This window comes from Peromyscus leucopus, chromosome 20 (genome assembly GCF_004664715.2).
Source record: "Peromyscus leucopus breed LL Stock chromosome 20, UCI_PerLeu_2.1, whole genome shotgun sequence".
Classification (NCBI taxonomy): domain Eukaryota; kingdom Metazoa; phylum Chordata; class Mammalia; order Rodentia; family Cricetidae; genus Peromyscus; species Peromyscus leucopus.
In genome coordinates, this window is record NC_051080.1 from 43,752,616 (window position 1) to 43,777,666 (window position 25,051).

Below are 25,051 nucleotides of genomic sequence, written 5' to 3' on the forward strand. Positions count from 1 at the left end.
TTCCCAAACTGTGAGCCCAAGTAAACCTTTCCTTCGTAAGTTATCCAGTCTCCAGTGTTCTTTTTATCGCAACAGAAAACAGACAATGATGTCCTTTAAAGAAAACAGTTCCATGGTTTTCTTGACAAAATAGTTTCTAAAGAGTGTTCAGGTTTCCCCAATGTCAGTCTACTCCCCCCCCCTCAATTACTCTTCATCAGTGTCTGCTCTGAGCCTGAGTGATTTGGTCCAAATGTCTCCTCTCATAAAGGTCTTATTTTTTGCTTTTACTTACTATTAGTGGGGTGTGTGCATGGTGTGTAAGTGAAGATGTGTACATGGTGTGCAAGTGCAGATGTGCATATGCCAGGACTCTTGTGCAGAGGTCAGAAGGCAATTTTCAGGAGTTGTCTGTGGGTCTGGGAATGGAAATCAGGTTGTCAGGCTTCTACAGCAATCATTTTATCTGCTGATCCACCTGGCCAGTCCCAAAGACTGCCTGACTGTCTGTCTATCTGTCTGCCATCCTGCCTGCCTGCCTGCCTGAGTCAGGGTCTCACTATGTATTCCTGGATGACCTGGAACTTACTTTGAAGGCCAGGCTGGCCTTGAACTCACAGAGATCTGCCTGCTTCAGCCTCCGAGTGCTGGATTAAAGGCGTGCCCCAACACACCTGTCCTGGCCTTATTTTCAAACAGAGAAGTTTACATCCTTGGAGTCAGGTATCAACTATCTCTATGTTAGAGTGCATTTATGCTTCCTATTTGAATCATTAAACAGCTATGAGCCAGGCGGTGTTGGTGCACGCCTTTAATCCCAGCACTGGGGAGGCAGAGGCAGGTGGATCTCTGTGAGTTCGAGGCCAGTCTGGACTACAGAGGGAGTTTCAGGAAAGGTGCAAAACTACACAGAGAAACCCTGTCTCAGAAAAAAAAAAAAAAAAAATCAAAACAGCTACGAGCCAGCCTCCTGGGTTCAGACTCTGCCTTTGTACACGGCCTCATGCTGAAAGGCATGCTTGTTCAATGCTCTTCTGAAGACACTTTGGAATAGTCTGAATTTTGGTTTGGGGTCTTGCAAATACGTAGCTGGTGCCAACTGACCCTGCTAAGATCAGAATCACCTTTTTTTTTTTTTTTTTTTTTTTAAATTATGTAACTTTATTGTATGAACCTTGGTGTGAAGGTGTCAGATCTCCTGGAACTGAAGTTACAGACAGTTATGAGCTGCCATGTGGGTGCTGAGAATTGAACCTGGGTCCTCCGGAAGAGCAGCCATGCTCTTAACCACTGAGCCATCTCTCCAGCCCCAGAATTACCTATTTTTTATGTGGCCATTTTTTATTCCTATTTCAGAGATCTGTGAGTCAATTTACATTAAAAATCATTCAAAATTTCTAGATGACAGTCTCGGGATGCTTCTTTTTTTTCTCACCACAGGCTGTTTTTGCTGGGTGCTGTGGGTTCCTGTTACTGACGGCAAAGATCACTGATGGCACGGGCCTGAACTGATAGTTGACTAAAAAGAAAATCAAGTTTGGACAGGGGTGCATTAATTGATAGAGTACTTTCTAGCACACAGGAAGTCCGGGGCTGGATCCCCAGCTCTGCATAAACACAATGTGGTGGCACATGCCTGTAAGTCCAGTACCTGGGAAGTGAAGGCAGGAGAATCAACGTTCAAGGCTATCCTCAGCTACATAGGGAGCTGAAGGCCAGCCTAGGCTACATGAGACTCTGTCTCAAAAAAGAAAAATAACGGTAAACTCAAGAGATACCTTCTCGGCCATTACTGGCTTGCTCCCTCTTTCTACACTGGGGCCCCCGCCGGCATCCACTTACTCTCATTTCTTACTGACCATGTAGTGAGCTTAGATGCCACACAAGGCTGAGGAAAACAGAAAGAAGAATACCACAAGCCTGCTTTGGCTGGATAGAGAGGCAGCCATCAGTCCAGACAGTCTCTCATGACTGTTACCTCTCCCTCAATGTCTCTCATATAAAAGTTGCTCTTTGGAAAGTGGAGAAGGGACAATCGGCTGACTCTTATCCAGTGTTGACTGATGAGAATCAGTGTGAACCTTCTGTGATATCTTCATTTTAATACAGCATAGTACCCATTGCATCCTTGTTGTGGGTGGTGGGCTTCTAGGAGAATACCAGAGCAGTCAGTAGGGGTGGAAGGCTGTTAGGGCAGGGGTGAGGAGGGGGAAAGAGAGGGAAGAGGGGAAAGGTTTCCACAGCTGACTCTAACGCAGGGTAGCTCTGGAAGGCCACTTCTGCTCTTAACAGAGTGGAATTGCTCTGCACATTCAAACGAGGAGGGTGAAGGCCCAGTGGAGGAGGGAAACGGAAAGGAGGGCTCTGAGCCACCGCACCCCAGGACACTGTGTCAGAGGTAACTGGGGCACACGCACCCCGTGAACTGGTTTGAAGGGAGGCATGTCCTGCGAGTGAGTTTACACTCCTCCAGCTGTCTGCCGTGACTCAGATCATTTCTGCAGTGAAGCCAGTCTGCCTTCAGGCTGCTGCTCCATGTTTATCTCCCCTCCTGGGAGCCTCTGCTGTGGCTGACTGATAAGTTGTTCCACACTGTAGTAGGACTTGGGCAGTCAGTCATGCCTGTCATTTTTAATGAAAAGCCAGCCGAAGACTATTGGTGGACCAACAGTCCTGAACAGACAGGCATTCTTCAGTCTTCAGTCTGCTGAAGAGGACTCCTGGAGAACTGTGATGTTTGGGTTGTTTGTTTTTATTCTCTGAATGATTAATTGAGAGAGCCGAGGCTACGTGCAACGTAAAGAGATTCAAAGGCAGAGAGGTCAATGGAGAGGTCTGGATTTGGTCCCGCAGCTCAGGAAGGTTCTTTGGGGAACAGAGGAAGAAGTTGATGGGATTTTGGAGTCCATGGAGGGGGGGAACCTTCCTCCAAGGGAAGTGACTAGGAGTAAACAAAATTAAATAACACAACTGTGATATTCCCAGCTTAGGCAGGGTTTTAAGGTGAAACCTGGACTTCCCGTGAAGAAAGGTGTGTCATCCTGAGGTGATTTAGGGCTTCAGGAATGAGAAGCATTGAGGTGGAATTACATCATCTGCCTTTAATAAAAGAGGCCGATTCACCCTTTAAATCTACAAAAGAGAGGCATGTGTTAAAATATGGATAGCAGTTCTTGCTTTTGTTTTTTAATGAGACTCAAAATGACCCAATCAAAGCACTGGGCACCATCTGGAGCCGGCTGGCTTGAAGTCTCTGAGTGGAGTGGCCAGCACAGCCCTTCTCACGGGGGCAGAAGGCAGGACCCAGCAGTAACAGTTTGGCTAGAAGGTGTGCCACAGAAGAGAAGCAGTCAGGTTGCCTTTGGCTTCACTGACCTTGGTGTCTTCACTAGGCAAGGGCATGAGATGGGTGGGGTAGAACAGGCAGCTGGGCCTCGGTTAGGGGCCAGGATCTCCAGGCCCTTGGATAGAAAGCCAGCTCCCCCTTCAAGACCTGACATCTAGAGTCTAACTGTGACACAAAGTCCTGTTTAGACTGGGCAGCAGTGTGTAGCCCTGGAAAAACTGTACCATCAGTATTTCTTACGAAACTGTGTCATCCTGTCTATTGGTCTGAGAGACACCTGTTATATAGGCTACTTTATTTTCTGCCATTTAATGTGGATCATCAATTCAAAATCCTACTCCTGAGACTGTATGCAAATGCTCAACAGCATCTGTTACTTAGAGCGTTCTCTGTAAGGTTAAAAGCTATTATGTAATTAAACTACACATCAACATTTGCGATTCTCCCACCATTTGTCGGCGAGAAAGCTCAAGACAGATGCAGAGCTCTTACCAGCTCTCAGTGCTTCGGCAAGATGTGACATTAGAACAGGGACCTGGCAGAACCAGGGAACTGACGACACATGGGCGAAGCAGAGGAAAGCGGAAGGAAGAGCCAGTGTGGAGGGAAATGATCAAGTTTTGTCTTCGACACGGCGTGGAAAAGCTGATGGAGGGAGCGTCCAGCAGACCCGGGAGAGACGGACGGACGGGCCTAACAACGGGGTGTTCTGCTTAGAAACAGGCATGGAAGCCCTGAGGATATGAGTCCACGACGGGAGGGGAGGGGAGGGGAGGGGAGGGAGAGGACCTCCAGGACCACAGAGACCGCCACAGTTAGGTGAGAGGAGGACTCGGAGCAGGAGGGAACTCACTGGGGCATCATCCCAGAACTAGAGAAGGAAAAGTGGCCGGCAGCATCACACGACCTCAGGCTGGCCCGCACAAAAGCCACACTCGGCAAACAGGTCTCAGAGCGTCTTACAAGGGAATGATTTTATTAGGTCTCTGAGACTGGAAGGCTGATTGTGTGTGTGTGTGTGTGTGTGTGTGTGTGTGTGTGTGTGTGTGTGTGTGTGAGAGAGAGAGAGAGAGAGAGAGAGACAGAGAGAGACAGAGAGAGACAGAGAGACAGAGAGAGACAGAGAGACAGAGAGAGACAGAGAGACAGAGAGAGAAAGAGAGAGACTTTTCAAAGCTCTTTCTTACACAGTTTCTTATTTCATCCTCACAAAAAGTTTCCAAAAGTGGATTCCTGTAGCTCCATCTCAGAGATGAGGACATGGAACTTTCAAGTTGTAACTTGCCCAAGATGTCAGGGTTTGGAGTGTTAATCTCATTGAATGAGAGTAAAGACCATTACCCAAATTCTATAATCGAATTAAACAAGCTTTATTTTCTGTCAGACAGGGCTATTTCCTTAAAGCAGGGTTTGAGAAAATAGCATTGAATATAGGAGACAGTGGGGTTTATATAGTCCCCCAAAACTGCAAGGCTTTTCAAGGATTGGGGGATTTCCAGAGGAACTTCTCAAAATTATTTGGCAAAACATCTTTTTTTTTTCCCCCCCCCAGAGCTGAGGACTGAACCCAAAGCCTTGTGCTTGCTAGGCAAGCGCTCTACCACTGAGCTAAATCCCCAACCCCAAAACATCTTATCTTATCAGGGTGGAGGTTAGGGTATAGAATGTGGAACATGTCAAAGTCAGAAAGTGGGTCAAGACCTGGTCAAATCCAAGTGTTTTTGTTTGTTTTGTTGTTGTTTTTGCTTATTTGTTTGTTTTTTCCCCCAAGACAGGGTTTCTCTGTGTAGTTTTGGTGGCTGTCCTGGAACTCACTCTGTAGACCAGGCTGGCCTTGAACTCATAGAGATCCGCCTGCCTCTGCCTTCCGAGTGCTGGTATTAAAGGCATGCGCTGCCACCACCCGGCTAAATCCAAGTTTTACAGAAGACAGGAATGAACTTATTTTGATCTTGTAACATGATGGCTTTTAATCTTGAGATGGAGTCAGGCTGATTTTATGTGTTCCTTTCAAATCCTTGATAAGGAATGACCATTTATATCGGTTGTATGGGCTGATAATACCAGCAGAGGGTAAGTATGCTAGCATTTTCTATTTGGTGACAGACAATATTTATCTGTATCATGGCTAGGGTCTCTCTAATTATATCTGATTGGTTAGCATAGGAAGACTACATTTCTCTTAAAGCTATCCTCTTTGTTCCTCAGAAGCAGCTATCCTGTGCCTCCTGAGTGCTGGGATTAAAGGCACGCTCTACCACCACTTGGTCTCATAAAATTATTTTTGTTGTTACTTCCTAATTGTAACTTTGCTATTGTTATGACAATGTGAATACCTGTGTTTTCCAATGGTCTTAGGCAACCCCTGTGAAAGGGTTGTTCAGCCCCCAAAGGGGTTGAGACCCACTGGTTTGTTTGGTTTTAACAGGTCTTTTGAGGAGGAGAGAGCTTGGTGTGTCAGTAGGCATGATATGTATAGCCATTTTGTCTCCCTTGCCAGGGAGTTTCCTTTGGAATTAACATTCCAGCCCTTTATTGAGGATAAGGGGTGATGTATTCTCTCTACTACTTCCTGCTGAAACTAAGATGCCATTGTCTGGCCCAGGAAGGCTGGAACATTAGCCAAAGGCCGGGAGGGGATTAGGGCAATGGGGCCTTCATCAGAAGCATCTGGCTTGCTGACTCAGCTGAAGAGACAGGGAGCAATCGCATGGACTGGACTAGTTCACAACAGCTCCCAGTCCAGGGCTCTCCAGGTTTGTAGGACTACCTGGGGCTGGCGTGGTGTAGATCACCTTTGGAGCAGTTTTTAGTTCACATCAGCTCCAGTCAGGCTCTCCAGTTTGTAGGACTACCTGGGGCTGCGTGGTGTAGATCACCTTTGGAGCAGTTTTTAGTTCCCAGCAGATCTCCGGATGGTGTCTACCAGCTGAATGGAACTCTGCCAAGACAGACACAGACTAGGGACAGAAGTTAAAGTTAGAGAACTTAAACTGTTGTTTTAATCTTTGGCACAGTGGCTGCACCTTGATAATACTGCTATTTCAGCCATCAGTTGAGACTGCACAGTTACTGACCTGATTCTCTAGCAGAGGCCCAGCTGCTCAGGCTGCAGCCTGGTGGGAATTCTGTTCCCGCAGGCACTGGCCCTGCTGCTAAAGGGGGCTTTAACTAAACCTCTATGGTTCTATTTATAAAGAAGACTCACGACTCAAAGGCTGGGGTGAAAACCTGTGAGCTCAGAGGCTGAGCAACAACTAGCTGACCTTCTCTCCTTGCTAGCGTCTCCAAAAGACCTGTTCTTCTGCTTCTTCCCCAAACCAGAAAAAGCCGCCACTCCAATCTCCTCCCTACTACTTCCTGTGTCTTGCTATCTCTCCCCGATGCCCTCTGATGCTCTATGATTTTGTTCGGTCAGCTAGTTGCTAACTCAGCCTCCTGAGCCAAGGTTAATGTCATTTAATCAACCCAAATGCAAACTTGGGGTTCACAGTATGATCGAATATCCTCCAACAGGAAACTTTTATATTTATAGTCCTGGTAGCTGGGAGAGGGAAGGAGTCTGAAGACCAGGCAGAGAGAGACATCCCACCCTCAGGAAAAGGCAGGAAACTTAGGCTGTTGATTGACAGGTTTACTTATCTCACAGTTTGACCTGTGAGAGGTGGATCCAAGTCATGTGACTCCCTCAACTCCCTGAAGTTTACATAAATTTTTAGTATAAAAAAAGAGATAAACGTTTTAAGATATATTAGCATTGCCACTGTTTGCATTCTGTACTGAAATCCACACTGGAGAAAAGGCAGCTAACAGGCGTGTGTAAAACAGCTGGAGTAGAGTCATGGTTTTGAATCATAGCAAAAGCTCTGGCTTTGGGTTAAAAAGCATGAACATTTTTTCCTGTCTGGATATATAGATTGGACAGAGATGTCTTTAGCATGATTAGAAGCATCTTCAAGTCTATACTTAGAAGACAACCAGAGGAAATTTAAAGTCTGGAGCTTGTGACTGATAATAGTAGTCAGTGCTTTTCCAGCTTATCAGAACTCTGACGATCAATGTTAACTCTGAACCTTTGAAATCCTAGTATAATAGTACAGAGTAAATTGTATTTATAAATCTTAAATCATTTTCCTAGACCTTTATAGTTTAAGTTTTCATATCCTCAGACCTTTAGAACTTATATTTATTTTAGAATATTTTCTTAGACTTTCAGAACTTACATAAATTTAAAGCCTTTTTTTATTTAGTCATTTACCATGAGACATAAGTGGTTGACTATTGAGAGCAGTCATTGCAAAGCAAGTTTCTTTAAACAGTAAAAGTTATATCGGAAGCCTGCTTTCCTTTAATATGAAGCCTGTTAGGAAGGCAAACCTGTCTCTGAGTTTGCCTTTCTCATCAGGAGACCTAATGGGAAGGCAAGTCCTGATTCTCATACATGAAACGCATTAACCAGGCAGCTGCTGTTAAACTGATAAAGCTACAGTTAGCTGTTGACACCCTCAGAGATCTGAGAAGGATAAACTACAGCTGGAGGTAGAATCCAAATGTATCAATTAAAATGACAGACTCACCAGCTACCTGGACATTTACCCTAGTGGGCTCCCATGGTAGTTTTTTGGGGGGCAGAGGTTAGTCTTCAGCTGTCACACAGGACAGCATTACATCTTCAGCTGCTGCATGGGACGGCATAGACCTTTGCCAAGGTCTGAAAGATTTTCCTATGATGAGGAACTTGGGAAAATTAACCCACTTTGACTTAGGCAGAGGAGGGCAGTGGCCACAGTTGTGCAGGGCCCTAGCAGCAGACAAGGCATGGGGCAGTTTTTCCCAGTGGTTAGCATTATCACAATTCAGGCATGTGTCCCATCTGTCTTCTTTAGGATTGGCATTTTGGTCTATCATAACAATGTTTTTCCATTAAATATTTTAAATGCCATATTCAATAGACTCTGAAAAGTTTTGAGGGCCATCTAATAAGTATATCTGATTTTAAATAAACTTTACTTTTTTTAGTTATTTGCTTAACTAATAACTAAATCACAGGCTTAACTCTGAAAACATACAAAGAAGGCTAAACAGAGCTTATTCCTGTAAATAAAACACAAGTATAGTTCTGAACATATTAAAGAATTTGGTCTTTTTTGGGGGGGAGGGGTCTTGAAACAGGGTTTCTCTGTGTCGCTTTGCGCCTTTCCTGGAACTCACTCTGTAGCCCAGGTTGACCTCGAACTCACAGAGATCCGCCTGCCTCTGCCTCTCGAGTGCTGGGATTAAAGGTGTGCGCCACCACTGTCTGGCCAAGGATTTGGTCATTTATAAGATGACTATCAACCCCCATGTCCTAACTTTTTTTTTTAAAACAAATTAGTAGCTTTTATAAGATTATGATTCAAACTTAGTTCTAAACTAATTAGCGTTTTCATTTTAATATTAACCCTTAGAAACATTGAACTTGACTGGGTGTGCTGTAGGCCCAGCAGAAAAATGTACCAGGAAACACAGTAGCCATTGATGTCCCACCTTTACCCAGCGGTAAGAGCCAGTCCTCAGCTTTTGCACAGTTGGCGACAGCACCCAGTACCTGCATATCCAAGTACCTGGGTTTCCATACCATTGTATAGTTCTGTAAGCCAGCAGCGGGCATCTGCACTTGAAGACCGACTTTGAGACGCCATCTTTGCCCTGGTGTTCCCTGCTGCACTGGCGCTTTTGAAATCTTCATTTCCCTCAATCTGTTTTTATTTTTTGCTCTTTATTCATCATCTTTCTATTGTTTTGCTTTGGAGCACATTTTAGTCATTTTCATCTGGATCCCTAGTTTAGGAACCTGCTTCTGTGATGATCTTTTAGGACATCCATTGGCTCTTCAGGTGACAAAAATCACATGCACATTTGTAGATATCCAAGGCTACCTAGAAATCATTTCTTCTTCTTCTTTTTTTTTTTCCTTTAAATTCTCTAGGCCCTCCTCCTTTCCCCCCAGCTCCCCACAAGGCTGCAGCCAGGGACCCATCCTAGATGCTGTTGTGAAGGTCTGTCAACACTGGCTAGAAAACAAAAGCAGGTTTCTGAAAAGGGGCCGTGCAGCCAGAGGCGCAGCGTCTTCGTCCGAGGCGGCTCCTCTGGTTCGAGCAGACACCACTTCTCGGAAATCAGGCACAGCTTTGCTCTGCAGTAGCTCAATTACTGTACAGGTGCAGGATCCCCTTCTCAGCTGCTCGGTTGGTCGCTCTCGAGAGCCTCTCTCCTGAAGAATCTTGGCCCTTTCGCTTGGCTCCATGACCATGCCGTTGGTAGAATTATTTAATTCTCTGGAGACAACACAGAGGAATTCTGCCTGGTCTTCATTTCCATAGTTATAGGAGGAGCCGATGCTGATCAGCTGTTCGAATTTCCAGCGGTCAGACATGGTGGAGACCATCTGAGTGCGCTCTTCCTCTTGACACTGCAGGACCCTGTACTCATGCTTCCCGGGGTCTCGTGAGTTCTGTTCTCATCCTCTCGTGTCCTTTCCTTAACCAGCCGCACGAGAGATGTGACATTATAAAACTCTGCTTCCTCCAGCACACCTTCTTCTGCCAACTCCTTGGTGATGATGTGCTTTCCATGTCGGAGGTAGTTTAGGAGAGGACCAAAGTAGGTGGGGTCTCTGTCAATGGGACCCGCTCCAGTCTCGTCCTTGTCCAGTCCAGCTCCGGGTCCTCCTGGCAACACAGGCGGCAGAGGAAGGACTTGGGCTCGCGGCCCAGGGTCTGTCTGGTGGTCACAGGTCCGCCCCGGTTCCAGTGGCGGCCTGAGCTGCCCCGTGGCCACCGCACTCCCGCCACCCCCCTCCCAGCGGGTCCAGCTGCAGTCCTGCCATCCTGGACCTCCGCTCTAGAAATCATTTCATGTAACATTCTGGCAATGTCTGGCAGCAAAAGTCCTTTTTTGCATAAAAATGACAAAGAAGAAGTAACCCACGGGGTAGAGGGAGACTCCTGCTAGGCACAGTGGCAGACTTCACTTGGTCTGTGTACTTTACCGAGAAGAAAATACCTTACGTTTTTGTGCTTATAGTTGTGGCCCTAACTTTTTAGTTTTTTTTTTTCTCTCTCATATTTTTTGTCACAAAATCAGGTGACTCACCGGTCATAGGACAGACAAAAAAATGTTTAAATAAATGTGCTTGGGTCTAGAGAAGGAGGAGCCATAACCCAACTCAGAATCAGCTTTTCAATAAAGCAGAACAGCATAAACAATGTTTAATATTATCCATATCTAAAAGACATCTGAATCCCTGCTAAGTTGAATTCAGTGGCCAGGGGGAAGGGACCAGAGCAACCTGAGAACAGAGAAAGCAGCCATGGTAAGCAGCCAAAGCAGTCCCAGAGCTAGTCAGTCTGTCCAGGTGGTTGTCTGCCTGTCTGCCTGTTTTCTGTGCACACTTCATCCCAGCTAGCACCTACTATCTGCCCCAGATCTGTCCTGGACCAGGGCAAACAACGAAGCTCAAACGTTTCTTGCTGGAGTGGCAGCAGGGATGGCATCAGCAGACTTAAGGAGACAGACAATCAACAAAGCCATAAACACAGAACACAAAAGTTCAAGGTCAGAGTCAGCAAAAATGAAATCAGTCACCACAGAACACAGATCAAAACCAAAACATGCGGTGGCCCCTTTCATTCAACTAGGCTTGACCACTTTTCCTCTGGGTTCCCAGCATCCAAGAAACAAGTTGGCAAATCGACACTCTAGTGCCCAGAGCAGGAGACAGACAAAACTACACCAGATGTCACAGAAGGAAACACCCTCTAAGACTTACTGATGAAGGCGTCCCCAGACAGTTGCTTCCTGGCTTCTTTTTAGTGTGGCAGTTCACTCCAACAATCTGTCAAATTGAAAGCATGCTTTGGAACTTTGGAACATAACATCTTCAAGGTGCACACCTTCTGAGGCAGCATTCTGGTCCTGGAGTCCTGGAGGGAAGGCCCAGCTTCAGAATTTGGGTTGGGGTCTTGATCTTGCTGGGGCCTCCAATTGTTAATCCAAACGATAGTAAATTATGCAAACTTTATTTTTTGTCAGACCGGGCTATTTCCTTACAGCAGAGTTTGAGAAAATAGCATTGAATATACAAGACAGTGGGGTTTATATAGTACAAAAAACTGCAAGACTGGGTTGGGGGCCTTTCAAGGGTTGGGGGATTTCCAGAGGAATTCTGGTTATGTAGGAACTTGGTTGAACAATCTCAAAATTATTTGGCAGAACATTTTATCCTCAAGGTGGAGGTTAGGGTTTGGGTGTGGAACATGTCAAATTCCAGAAAATGGGTCAAGACCTGGTCAACTCCAAGTTTTATAGAAAACAGGAGTGAACATATTTTGACCTTGTAACAAGATGACTTTTACTCATAAGATGGAGTCAGGCTGGTCCATCAAGGACTCCAGTCTTGTCTCCTTGTCCACTACATTCAGAGATCTGCATGGCTTTAAAGACAATGCACTCATGGGATGATTCTGCTTTGGGCCATAGTCGAATGGGACATAGGATTACTTCTTAGAGATAACTATTCTGTGCCCCTTTCAGTAAGGAGAATGGAGGAAAGACAAGGGTGAATCAAAGTTCAGTTGGATCCATGTGACGTGGAGGCATGAGACAGAATATGTTCACTCTCTCTTACTGTAGAGTAGCTAGAGCTGGTTGGTGTTTTTGGCAACTGTCTTCGTTAGGGTTTCTATTTCTGTGAAGAGACACCATGACCATGGCAACTGTTATAAAGGGAAACATTTAATTGGGGGCAGCTTACATACAGTTCAGAGGTTTAGTTCATTATTGTCGTGGTAGGAAGCATGGTGGCACACAGGCAGGCATGGTGCTGGAGAGGGAGCTGAGAGTTCCACATCTGGATTGGCAGGCAGCAGAATAGACTGCCTCACTGGGTGTGGCTTGAGTATCTGAGACCTCAAAGCCCATCCACAGTGACACACTTCCTCCCACAAAGCTGCACTGCTCCATCAAGGCCACACCTCCAAATAGTGCCACTCCATATGGGCCTGCAAGTGGGGGGTGGGGCTTATTCAAGCCACCACAGCAGCCTCAGCAGGTCAGTGAGAGTTTACCGAGTGGCAGTTGTGTTCCAGAGACAAACTTCTTATGGATACACACACCAGCCAGTTTCCATCCAGAAGATGATAGAGAGAGAAGCTAAGCACATCACGCAAATATACACAATCTGTCACTAATGGAGAATTGTTCCAAGGAAACAAATGACCATTTAGATAGAGCACTGGTGGTATCATGGCAAGCCACAGCTGCTTTCCATTTAAACATTGTTTTGGCAGTGTTTAGAGAGAGTTTTTGTTCTGAACGAGTGAATGAGAGTCAAATAAAATGATCAGATGAATAAGTGAATGGCGATTGATAAGAATTTCCTGGGATTAAGTAGTTTTCATGGAGAGTTAATGAAATAGTCTAGAATGAGTTTGTTGGGGTTGGTGATGGGGGCTGTGGTGGTTTGTATGAGAACGGCCTCCGTAGTCTCAGATTTGAATGCTTAGTCACCAGGGAGCGGCACTGTTTGAAAGGATTAGGAGGTGTGGCCTTGTTGGAGGAAGTGTGTCACTGGGGGGTGGGCTTTGGAATTTCAAAGCCATGCCAAGCCTAGAGTTTCTCTCTTCCTGCCGTCTGCAAACTTGAATATAGAAATTTAAGGTACTTCTCCCTTCCTGCTACCTGTGTTTCCAGAGATGTGGAGCTCAGCTACTCCTCCAGCAACATGTTGGCCTGCAGGCCGCATGCTCCCGTCATGATCATGGACTGACCTCTGAAACTGTAAGCCACCCCCACTAAATGCTTCTTTTATAAGTGTTGCCATGGTCATGGTGTCTCTTCACAGAAGTAGAACACTGGCTAAGGCAGGGACTGAAGTGGGATTCAGGGAAAGTAGTTGTCTAGGGATCTTGGATTCAGGAGGGTTTGGGGAGTGTAGAGTGAAGGATATGTGTTAGGAAGTCATCCAAAAAGCTGCATGGTGGACTGAGGCTCAAGACAGGGAACAGAGCAGTGGAAGACATCGGTCACTAGCTGGCAGCTACCTTGTCCTTTCAGGTCTTTGAAATCAGATCACAGATGTTCACCAGAGCTGACTGATTGGAGTTCTAATTCAGGAACATCTCCAAGACCATTAGCTTGGTTCTGCTATATCAATCTCACTGAACTTCTCTGCCCTTAAATCCCTCAAAAACTTTTCCACAGGATGAGAGTCAAGAGTATGTGTTTGTTGTAGGAAAATGTTAGGTTAAGCATTACCATCATTTTCTGGGAGGAATGGTTCTTGTGCAACTAATCAGGAACAGAACGGGAACATGTTAGTCAAGCAGGACTTTGTAGTTTCATTTGGCAAGGGGGAGAGCAAATAAAAGTCACCCTTACTGTAAAGCATGCACATACACTTTGTGTTCTGTCTGACTAATATCTGCTGTGTTTTATTTTATAAAGGCAAATCAATATTTATAAAATCTTCCCTAACTCTAAAATAGTCTTCAGTTTCTTCCACTCGATTCGTTTAGTAGTTCAGAGACTTGCTGCCCTCTGGACGACTGGAGTTTGATTCCCAGAACCTATGTCAGGTGACTTACAACCACTTGTAACTCCAGCTCCAGGGGATCTGCCACCCACTTCTGGTTTCTGCAGAGACACACACACACACACACACACACACACACACACCATACTATTTTGTGACGAAATTTTTCCTGGGGAGATACAGCAAACAGTCTACTCACCCCAGACAGAGAGCCCACAGCAGATCAAAGTACAGATACCACCAAAGTAGTGAGCCAATGAGTTTTATTGGGGTTACTTGCAGGAGTATAGGTGAGGGTTACTTAGAGGAGTGTGGGTGAGGGGTCACTTAGAGGAGTGTGGGTGAGGGGTCACTTAGAGGAGTGTGGGTGAGGGTCACTTAGAGGAGTGTGGGTGAGGGGTCACTTAGAGGAGTGTGGGTGAGGGGTCACTTAGAGGAGTGTGGGTGAGGGGTCACTTAGAGGAGTGTGGGTGAGGGTCACTTAGAGGAGTGTGGGTGAGGGTCACTTAGAGGAGCAGAAATGACTCAAAGACAGTTGTATCACCAAGGTCCACCCCTGCATGGGTGACGGCTCACAAAAGCTGGGAGCTGCAGTCCACCGCACACCTGCTGTGGACTGGAGAGCGCCCTTTTCAAGTGACTCAGTCCGTCTAAACCTCTTCCAGGCTGCTCAGCTGGTTTCTGCTTCTTCCAGGCAACTGGTCTGCTCTCAGGTGTCTTCCTTGTAGTTTAGCTCTTCACTCTGGGAGGGAGAGGCCTAGTGAATCTGGTCAGTTCCAGGGACTTCCTGAAGCTATTTTGAGTTGTTTACCTTCCCGCTTAAAGAGCTTCCCTGCAGGATGAAATGTTCTAATATCAGAGGAAACTATTACACAACACACATACTGAGACACATGCATACACATAAATTTAAAAAAATAAATGTTAAAAAATAGTAACAAAAGAAGATAAACACTTTAACATCACAGGAATTCACTTATACATCAAAGTAGATGCTGAAAATACATAGCTTTTTATCTTAAAATGAAATTGATTTATACTACACAAAGAGAAATTTGTGTGGTGTGTAATATCTGGTCTTCTCTGTGTTTCTTATAGACAAACATTTAAAAGGGCCCACAACAGACTAAGGAATACCTACTGGATTTGAGTAAGAAAGAATTTTAATCCATGCTAGTTTTTCTGTATTACAACCACTTATATTCTAGAAAGACAGGCTTTAATTATAGGCACACTCTTTTTTAAGGTGTCTGTGTGTGTATATACATGTTCTTAAATACAGGTATGTAGAGGGTATGTGTGTGTGTGTGTGTGTGTGTGTGTGTGTGTGTGTGTATACATATGGAGGCTGGAGGATAGCCTCCAGTATCATCCTCAGAAACACTATTCACCTTCTTTTAGACAGGGTCTCCCACTGGACTGGAGCTCACCAATTAGATTAGGCCAGTGATCCCTAGGGATCCTGTCTCAGCCTCCTCAGTGCAGGGAGTGCGTGCACACTGCCGAGCCTGGGTTTTTATGTGTGTTTGGGGAATCAAGAGAGGCAATTACTTTACCAGCTGGGCCACTCCAATTCAATCTTCTTTTTCTGTTTTTGTTTTGTTTTTTGAGACAGGGTTTCTCTGTGTAGCTTTGTGCCTTTCCTGGAACTCACTCTATAGACCAGGCTGGCCTCGAACTCACAGAGATCTGCCTGCCTCTGCCTCCCAAGTGCTGGGATTAAAGGAGTGCGCCACCACCGGCCCGGCTAGGAATAGCCTCTTTATTGATAGGTTTTATAATTCACATATTGTAAATTTCACCCTTTAGCATATTCTCAAATTCTCCATCACTCACCATTATTTTATTTTAAAATAATTTCCTTTTCTCCCAAAGATACTTGAAACCCTGACCCCATGGTCAGGTGTTTCAAAGTCTGTTCTGATTTACATTCTTAACAGAAGTGAAGCCAGGTTCTTGTTACCACGTGGTGGTCAATACTTGCTGCTATCTGCCTTTCCCATTTCAGCCATCCTGGTGGGTGTGAACTGGTGGTGGGGTGTGAACTGGTGGTGGGGTGTGAACTGGTGGTGGGTGTGAACTGGTGGTGGGGTGTGAACTGGTAGTGGGGTGTGAACTGGAGGTGGGGTGTGAACTGGTGGTGGGTGTGAACTGGTGGTGGGGTGTGAACTGGTGGTGGGTGTGAACTGGTGGTGGGTGTGAACTGGTGGTGGGTGTGAACTGGTGGGTGTGAAGTGTCACCCCAGGGATTTGAGTTTCTTTAATAATTAAGGATGCTGCATATTTTTTGTGTTTGTTATCATTTCTATATCTAGTCTTGGGAAATGTCTACTAAATCTTTTGCCCATTTTTCAGACAACTCTCAATTCTTTCAACCCACTGAATCCCCACTATATATATTTTAAAGTGGCTTTATTTTGTTTCTTGTTTTGACTGGCCTTGATCCCTATGTAGACAAGGCTGACCTTGAACTCAGAGACCTACCTACCTCTATCCTGAGTGCTGTATATATAAACAAATGTATTTTGATCATAGTCACCCCACCACACCCTCATTATAATTCTTTATATATTCAGTTACAGTTTTTCATCACAACTGTACACATTGAAAATATAATTTTTCAAGATATTGATACAGATAAATTAAAACTGTTCTGTGAATTATTCTTTTTTTTCCTGTTGCAATATTATAAATAAAAATACAAATCCAGGGAACTGGAGAGATGGCTTAGCAGTTGGGAGCATTTTTTGCTCTTAGAAAGGACCAGAGTTCTGTTCCCAACAACCATGTCTAGTAACTCTCAATTGCCTGCAACCCCCACTCCAGAGAGTCCAACACCCTCTTCTGGCACAGTTGGATATGGTATTTCATGCCTGTAACTCCAGTACTGGAGAGGCAGAGGCTGGAGGACCCTCACTGGTTTGAGGCCAGCCAGCTCTAGATAGTGAACTCCAGGACAGCCTGAGCTACGAAGTAAGACCCTGTCTCAAAATAGACAGACAGATGTGCAGCAGATGTTATAGAACATACATTGTCATGTGCTCCCATAAGGTTTTTTTTGTAAGATCTGTTTCTAAAAGATCAGTATAATCTTATCACTGAAAGACACATTGTAAGTGCTGTAGCTGTGAGGGAAAGGTATGCTGGCCGTGGGAAGAAATACCACAAAGTCAGCTCGCACAACAAACCTCATGTGAGATTTATTGGAGAGACACAAAGTGGCTGCCTCTGCTTGGGGAGAAGCAGCAGGGACTGAGCAGGAGGCAGACTTTATATATAGCAGTTTCTCGGGGGCAGAGTTTTCCAGGGTGGAGGTTTCAAGCTCAGGGATTGGTGGGATTTGATGAGTTTTCAAACACAGAAGTAAGCTCAGACCCTTTGCCCTACACACACATCCCCAGATGTTTATCATAGACAGGTCAACCTGCCCTCCAGATCATTGGAGTACCCTGTGTTCTCACTGTCACATATGTGTGTGTAGGTTGTGTTCCTCGGTGCCCTCACTGGCCTTTAGCTCTCTTCATGGTTAGAGGCCATAGCACCACTATGACTCAGGAGTAGGTAATGACCCAGCCCTTCTCTAGCATTTCTGAACCTGGTCAGAGCAAATGTGTCTTCTGCTTGTTTTCAGCCTTAGTTTGAGATGTTATGGCTTCGTTCATTTGCAAGGAATGGGATTCCAACGAACGCATTTGCTAAAGGAATGATACCGGTCAACGGAATCCAAACTCCACTGCTGTTGCTTCCTTGTCTGTTAAAATGCTGCTGAATTCCTGACAAGTCACGTTAGACATGCCTTGTGGAGACTGTCCTGCACACTGTAGGATTTTAGCAGCATCTCTGGACTCTAGCCACCATCCGCCAGTAACACCTTCACTACCACATGCCCTTACAACAACCAAAAATGTCTCCTAGACTACTCATGCCCAGCCGAGAACCACTAACCCAAATCAACTGGTATTTTCCCAAGATTTGTGGAATGAGGTCGGGTGTGTGTGAAGCATGCTGCCACTCACACCAGTCACTTACCTGTCTGTCCCTATCTTGATGAACACTTATATCTTGATGAAAACTTACATGTGTGCAGCAGCTGAGGGAGAAAGCAGGAGAAGCCAGCACCAGTTCTCGGGCCTGGGAAGCATGGGGGAGGGGCGCAGAGGGGAAGTTAGAAAATGTCTTCTCATTCCATGCTTTTCTTTACTCTTTGAACTTCCATTATTTGTATATGTTCATTATGCACATGTGCTGCTTTTGAAAAGCCTAGAAAGCAGTTTAACATTGTTTAACCCAACAGCTCCGAACCCACACGGTTCCATCAGCTTTTGAAGAACATCCAGAAAGTACCATAGGGAACAAACATTCCCTCTGTTTCTCTCTCTGAGTCCCTTTTGATGACTCAGTGACTTTATTGAGTCTAGGAAAGTTCTAGAGGTTCTCAAGCTAGCCCACCTCACCACCTTCAGCAGAACCAGTCAGTGAGCTCATGCAGATCAAAAGTCCAAAACGTTATTAATCTTGCCTCTTCTCCCCCAAATTCTGCTGATGAGAATAAAGTTACTCTTTCCAAAGCCTTTTAGCTGACCTAAACTTTTCCCTTCCCGTCCCTATACAGCTGATTTCCAGTGATTTTCGTGTTGATATTCTAGTACTTGCTGGCATTTCTCCTCTCCTCCTTTCAGTGTGAGGCAGAGACGGATTTTCTTGTTATAATGACCATTTGCTGACTCCGTTAGGACTGTGCTCATACAAAACTGGGCCTAGAATTGTTAAAGGCACAGTTTGCAAACTGCTCAGTGCCACCTTGTGAAGACGATCCCAGGCCTGATGTGGCACATGCCTTGAATCTCAGGAGGCTGAGGAAGGTAGGTGGATCTTTGTGAGTTCAAGCCTAGCCTGGTCTACATAGTGAATCCAGGCCAGCCAGTGCTACACAGTGAGACCCTGTCTCACAAAAACAAAATGACAGGAGAAGATGATGGGAACATCTCCACGTATAGCTGAGAAAGTGGAGCCCTGCTGAGTTCCCGAGGGGTGGGTCTATGAGCCCAGCCTGTTTTTCGTTTTGTTTTGTTGTTTTTTTCTCCCAAGTGCTGATTTCTTACCCTGTTCTGTTGTCTCAGCTCTTCCGTTTCTTCAGCAGCCATTTTTCTGCTACATTAAACATCCAAAATGAGATCTTCCTGTGCTAGGAGCCATCAGTGGTTGATAAGAAGTGCAATGGCCATGCCTCTTAACCAAGCTTTGTTGTGCAGAGTCTCATCCCTCCTCTGCTACATTTTAGAACAGATTTGCAAGGGAACTCTGCCTGACTGCAGCCTGTTATTGTAATCTTAGCTGAAGAGATATAACTGCCTGAAATGATTAAATTAAAATGCAATTCAGTCTTGAGAAAGTTCCACGTCTAAAGGAATAAAACACACAGTTTCTCATATACGGCTTCTCAATACTCCAGCTGTCCGGGAGCCTTTGGGATGTCTTTGTTCCTCGGAATAAGGAGGACTTATTCATCTCTGCATTAATTCATTTCAGCTGCATATTCACTGCCCACCCCCAAATTTGTGTAAGTTTTCAAAAGCCTGAGATACAAATGCCTTTTGTTGGGGAACGGAAGACGTCAAGTGAGTCTCGTGCTAAGTTTCCTCATCCAGTCACTAACAAGAGCCACGGCCACTGAGTGCTTCTTTAAGGCCTTGGGCAGCAAACGAGACTTCCAAGCAATTAGTCTGGCAGCAATTCTTGGGATCCTTGAAGTAACCAGCGAAGCCCCGGCAATGGCTGATTCAATTGTTTTTTTATTGTGCCTGTTTTAACTTTGTTGTATCAGGTCATTCCCTTAGCAGTTTTCAGCTATCCTGGTCATGTCCATCCCCTGCCTGTCCACCCCCACCCCCCATGCCTTAAAGATCGCATAAACCACTGGTTTCCTAAGAATCTGAGTGGAGGGAAGGAACTTGGCAAGATGGCTCAGCAGGGTAAAGGTGCCTGTTGCCAATCCGAGTCTAGTCCTCAAATACTGGGATGGAAGGGTGTTCTTGGATTTCAACAGGCATGCGCTGCTGCCCTAAATAAATCAGTTGTTTGTTTGTTTGTTTGTTTGTTTGAAGTAACTTGGGGGGGGGGAAGCTAATCCCCAGCTGTAAGACTGAATCTTAAAGGGTCTTATTAATTGAAAACCCAGAGCCAGATATTTGGGTAAATTCCAAAAGATCAGAGAGACAGAAGGAGCCACAGCCAACCTCACCTTGCCAACTCTTCAGGTGATCCTGTTTCCTCAAACTGAAAGCCTCTGAGTCCTCACCCAAATGGGTCTCAGCTGAACTGCTGCTAAAATCTTCTAGTTCCTGGTCCTCACGCCTTATATACCTTTCTGCTTCCTGCCATCACTTCCTGGGATTAAAGGTGTATGTCCTTTCCAAGCAAGACATAAGATCTCAAGTGCTGGGATTAAAGGTGTGTGCCACCATGCTCTGTTCCTAGTGTGGCCTTAAACTCACAGAGATCCAGATGGATCTCTGCCTCCCAAGTGATAAGATTAAAGGTGTGTGTGTGCCACCATTTTCTGGCCTCTATGTCTAATCTAGTGGCTGTTCTGTTCTCTGATCCCCAGATAAGTTTTATTTATTAGAGCACATATAAAATATCACCACACCCAGCAGTGTCTTGCAATGAAAGAATTTCATGATCATGTACATTTGGAAGTGAGTTCTGAGGCCACTCTTGGATGGACAGCAAAGGCTTCTGGGAGGTCGGCGGTAGAGAATTATGTTTAATGTGTTCAGTCTAGGGTTTGTGCTTTGTTTTGTTTTGTTCTAGAACCACAGACCAGCACCACTCCCCTCTTCATTTCTTTCTAACTTAAAAGAAATAAATACCTCTTATTTATTTTTTTTTGGAGAGATTCACTTTAGAAAATGCAGACTTAGTACATTGCAAGGTCAAGGGGACAGTTGGTTTCCTTAACCCTGGTGACAGGTAGCTCATTGGCCAGCCTACCATTGCAGACTCCCCGGGCACCAGGTTTTTGTTATTTTATTATGTATGTGCTTGTGTGTATATGTGCATGTGTGTATGGGTGGCCAAGGACGGTGGGAGTCATATACCCTGGAGCTGGAAGTCCAGGCAGTTGCAAGCTGCCATGTGGGTGCTGAGGTCTCTGCCTCTCTGTCAGAGCAACAAACCCTTGTAACCACTGAGACATTTCACCAGTCCCCGATGCTAGGTTTGAAGCGTCCTTCCTTGTAGAGCCTGGCAGATGTGTAGGCACTCACTAACGCTCCCCGAACAAACGATTCCTGCTGTAAAACAGTGTTTTGAAGCTGCGGGTGTTGGGCTCCTTTAACCCCGTGCTTGGGAGGCAGGCAGGCAGATATCTGTGAGTGTGAGCTCCAGGACAGCCAAGGCTACCTAGAGAGATCCTATCTCAAAATAAATAAGTAAATAATGATTAATTAAAATTTTAAATTATAATGAAAGTATAGAACACAGCATTTCAATGCTCATTTACATAGTGCAATGATTGTTACACTCAAGGAGACTAGTGTATTCACCTCACAGTGAGCATGCTTGTTACCCTCTCCTTGCTGTGACCAAATACCTGACAATAATTGATGCAAAGGAGGAAGGGAATCATCTGTTATCACCTGCTGTATTTAAAAGAGCTAGTTAATAATCAGCCAGAGCCATTGGCCATACAGTTTGTAATTATACAAGCTTCTGTGTGTTTACTTGGGACCAAGCCGCTGTGGTACCGGGCAGGACACAGGAAACATCCAGCTACACCTCTCTGCAGCTGGTCATTTCCTAAGGAGAGCAGTATCACAGTTTATACTTTCTTTAAGATTCTATGCTGCCTGGGCTGACCTTGAATTTGAGACTCTCATGCCTTCACCTCTGGGGTGCTGGGATTACAGGCCTATTGTGGACTATTACTTTAACTAGGCAAAGATGTGTTCCACTTGTTTATGCCACATTGGTTTAATGATGTATTGCTTTGCCTGCCTAAGGTACCTGATTGGTCTAATGAAAAGCTAAACAGCCAATGGCTAGGCAGTAGAGGGATAGGCGGGGCTAGCGGGCAGAGAGAATAAGGAGGAGGAGGAATCTAGGCTCAAGAGAAGAGAATGAGAGAGAAAGAGAGGGAGATGCCTAGGGCCAGCCAGCCAGGTAGCTGCCAGACAGACAGAATGCAAGAAAGATAAAAAGCCCTGAGGCAAAACGTAGATGAATAGAAACAGGTTAAATTAGGCTATAAGAACTAGTGGGACAGGCATAAGCTAAGGCCAAGCATTCATAACTAATAAGAAGTCTCTGCGTCATGATTTGGGAGCTGGTTGGTGGCCCAAGAGAAAGCCTGCTGCCCAGGCGCTCGCCACGCCCCGCGCTCGCCCCGCCCCGCGCTCGCCATGCCCAGCGCTCGCCACGCCCTGCGCTCGCCAGCCTGCAGCCCTGCACTCACCACGCCTGCAGCTCTGCACTCTTACTCCTTCTCCACATCAGTTCCTTCATGAAGCGTGTTCTCCAGCAGTGATGTAATACTGCTGCCTTTTTGTCGATTCCAGTCTGCTTGCTGGAGGCAGTGATGCTGAGATTGTCAACTGCAGAGGACGTGGGTGTGCGTCCCAGGCTCCCCAGAATGTCTGTGCTTGGCTAATCCATGAGTTTCTGAGCTGATGCTAAGCAATCGAGGGGCTTGGTTGGTGTGTGAAGAGAGGAATCTTCTCTGACTTCCTCACAGCAGGTCTCACAGGTGTTTGTTTTGTTGTTGGTTTTTATTTCGGTCAGATGTGAGAGCCTAAGTTATGTTCTAAGTTTTAATTGCTGTGCCTAAGAGAGCCATGAAATAAAGATGCCTCTGACCTGCAAGCCCCCTGCCCAGGGACGGTTCCTGAAATGCTGGAGGCTTTGGTTTACAGGAGATAACAGGCCACATGCTTTCACTCCCCTAAACAAGCTTGTTTGGTTCATCTGCACGGGATGTGCTTGATCACCGGTGGGCGGGAGGTTTACGAGCAGGAAATATGTCAGGATGTATGTTTGCCTCTGATTGGACCTGGCGGGAAACACATAGCCTTATGGGTTTGCCTTTATAAGCCTTTGCCAAATGTGACTCATGTGGCCATTTTCTTGGAACTCTGGAGTGGTCCTGGCCAGAGTCCATCATCTTGGCCAGTATTTAATTAAAGCTTGCTTCAAATTTGGCTCAAAAATTGTGGTAATGGTCTTATTATTGACTGGTGGGGTTAACACAAATCGGATCTATCTTAGACTTTTCTGTTCATATGGATCTTTTTTTTTTTTTTAAAGATTTTATTGTTTTGTTTTTATTTTTATGTGTGTGTGTGTATGTATATACATGTGTGTTTGGCAAGTATTTCCATGTACCTATGTGTATACATGTATGTGTCTGGCATATATTTCCTTGTACCTGTGTGTACATGTGTGTGTGTGGCATGTATTTCCATGTACCTGTGTGTACATGTATGTGTCTGGCATATATTTCCATGTACCTGTGTGTACATGTGTGTGTCCGGCATGTATTTCCTTGTACCTGTGTGTACATGTATGTGTCTGGCATGTATTTCCTTGTACCTGTGTGTACATGTGTGTGTCCGGCATGTATTTCCTTGTACCTGTGTGTACATGTATGTGTCTGGCATGTATTTCCTTGTACCTGTGTGTACATGTGTGTGTGTGGCATGTATTTCCTTGTACCTGTGTGTACATGTATGTGTCTGGCATATATTTCCATGTACCTGTGTGTACATGTGTGTGTCTGGCATGTATTTCCATGTACCTGTGTGTACATGTGTGTGTCTGGCATGTATTTCCATGTACCTGTGTGTACATGTGTGTGTGTGGCATGTATTTCCATGTACCTGTGTGTACATGTATGTGTCTGGCATTATTTCCATGTACCTGTGTGTACATGTGTGTGTCTGGCATGTATTTCCATGTACCTGTGTGTACATGTGTGTGTCTGGCATGTATTTCCATGTACCTGTGTGTACATGTGTGTGTCTGGCATGTATTTCCATGTGCCCAAAGAAGTGAAAAGAGGAGTCTAGTCTCTTGGCTCTGATGTTACAAGCGTCAGTGAGTCGCCTGACATGGGTGCCAGGAACAAAGTTCAGGTCTCTGGAAAAGCAGCAAGTGCTCCTGACTACTGAGCCATCTCTGCAGCCCCAATCCACATGTCTTTGTTGCAAGCACTGCAGCCAGTGTCATGGGAGAGCAGCTGTCAATGGCATGTGAATGAATGATCCTGGGTATGGTTCAGTTATGACAGCAGCTGTCAATGACATGTGAATGAATGATCCTGGGTATGGTTCAGTTATGACAGCAGCTGTCAATGACATGTGAATGAATGATCCTGGATGCGGTTCAGCTACATTTCATTTACAAACTGGGCACAGCAGAGCACACTTTTAATCCCAGCACTTGGGAGGAGAGGCAAGATGATCTCTGTGAGTTCAAGACCAGCCTGGTCTACAGAGCAAGATCCAGGACAGCCAGGGCTACATAGTGGCACCCTGTCTCAAAAACAAACAGACAAACAAACAAACAAACAAAAACAAAAACAAAAAAACAAATACAACGCCCTCGAAAACAATGTATTTACAAACACTGATGTTTGATTTCCCTATGATTGTTCTGTATCATGAAATAGCATTCTTTTTTTAAATTTTTGTCTCTAGCATTTTAAAATATTGAAAAAATAATCAGTAAATCTTGTTTTGCAGGCCACACAAAAACAGAGGGATGAGTGGGGCTGGCTGGTTCTAGCTCACGCACCTCTAGCTTGAGCCAAAGGCTCAGGATTCCCCCTTACACCACCCAACAGATAGACCACCCGGTAGACAAACAGCAACCGCCCATGCAGTAGGCCTGGAAGACTTATGGGAGGATTCCTCATCCAGGTAGGCCAGGGGTCCCTCTCCAGCCTGAGGGAACAGGGGCTCTGAGAGACAGAACTGTTAAAGCAGGAGGAGAAGGATGCCAGGGCTGTGGACACACCCCCAGCAGACCTCACAGGCATCCTGCTGTTCACATACCTGACTGGATCACAGCATCCCACAAGATGCAGACACTCCACTGGAAATGTCTGACTTACTCTTCTCCCTCCAAGGCTGTGAGAGTGATTGCTCCTCTAGGAG

The 25,051-nt window shown here is 45.4% G+C and overlaps 1 pseudogene; it reads right to left on the reverse strand.

Moving 5' to 3' along the window:
- Positions 1-9,368: 9,368 nt before the first annotated feature.
- Positions 9,369-10,230, reverse strand: LOC114703619 (annotated as a pseudogene).
- Positions 10,231-25,051: the final 14,821 nt, after the last annotated feature.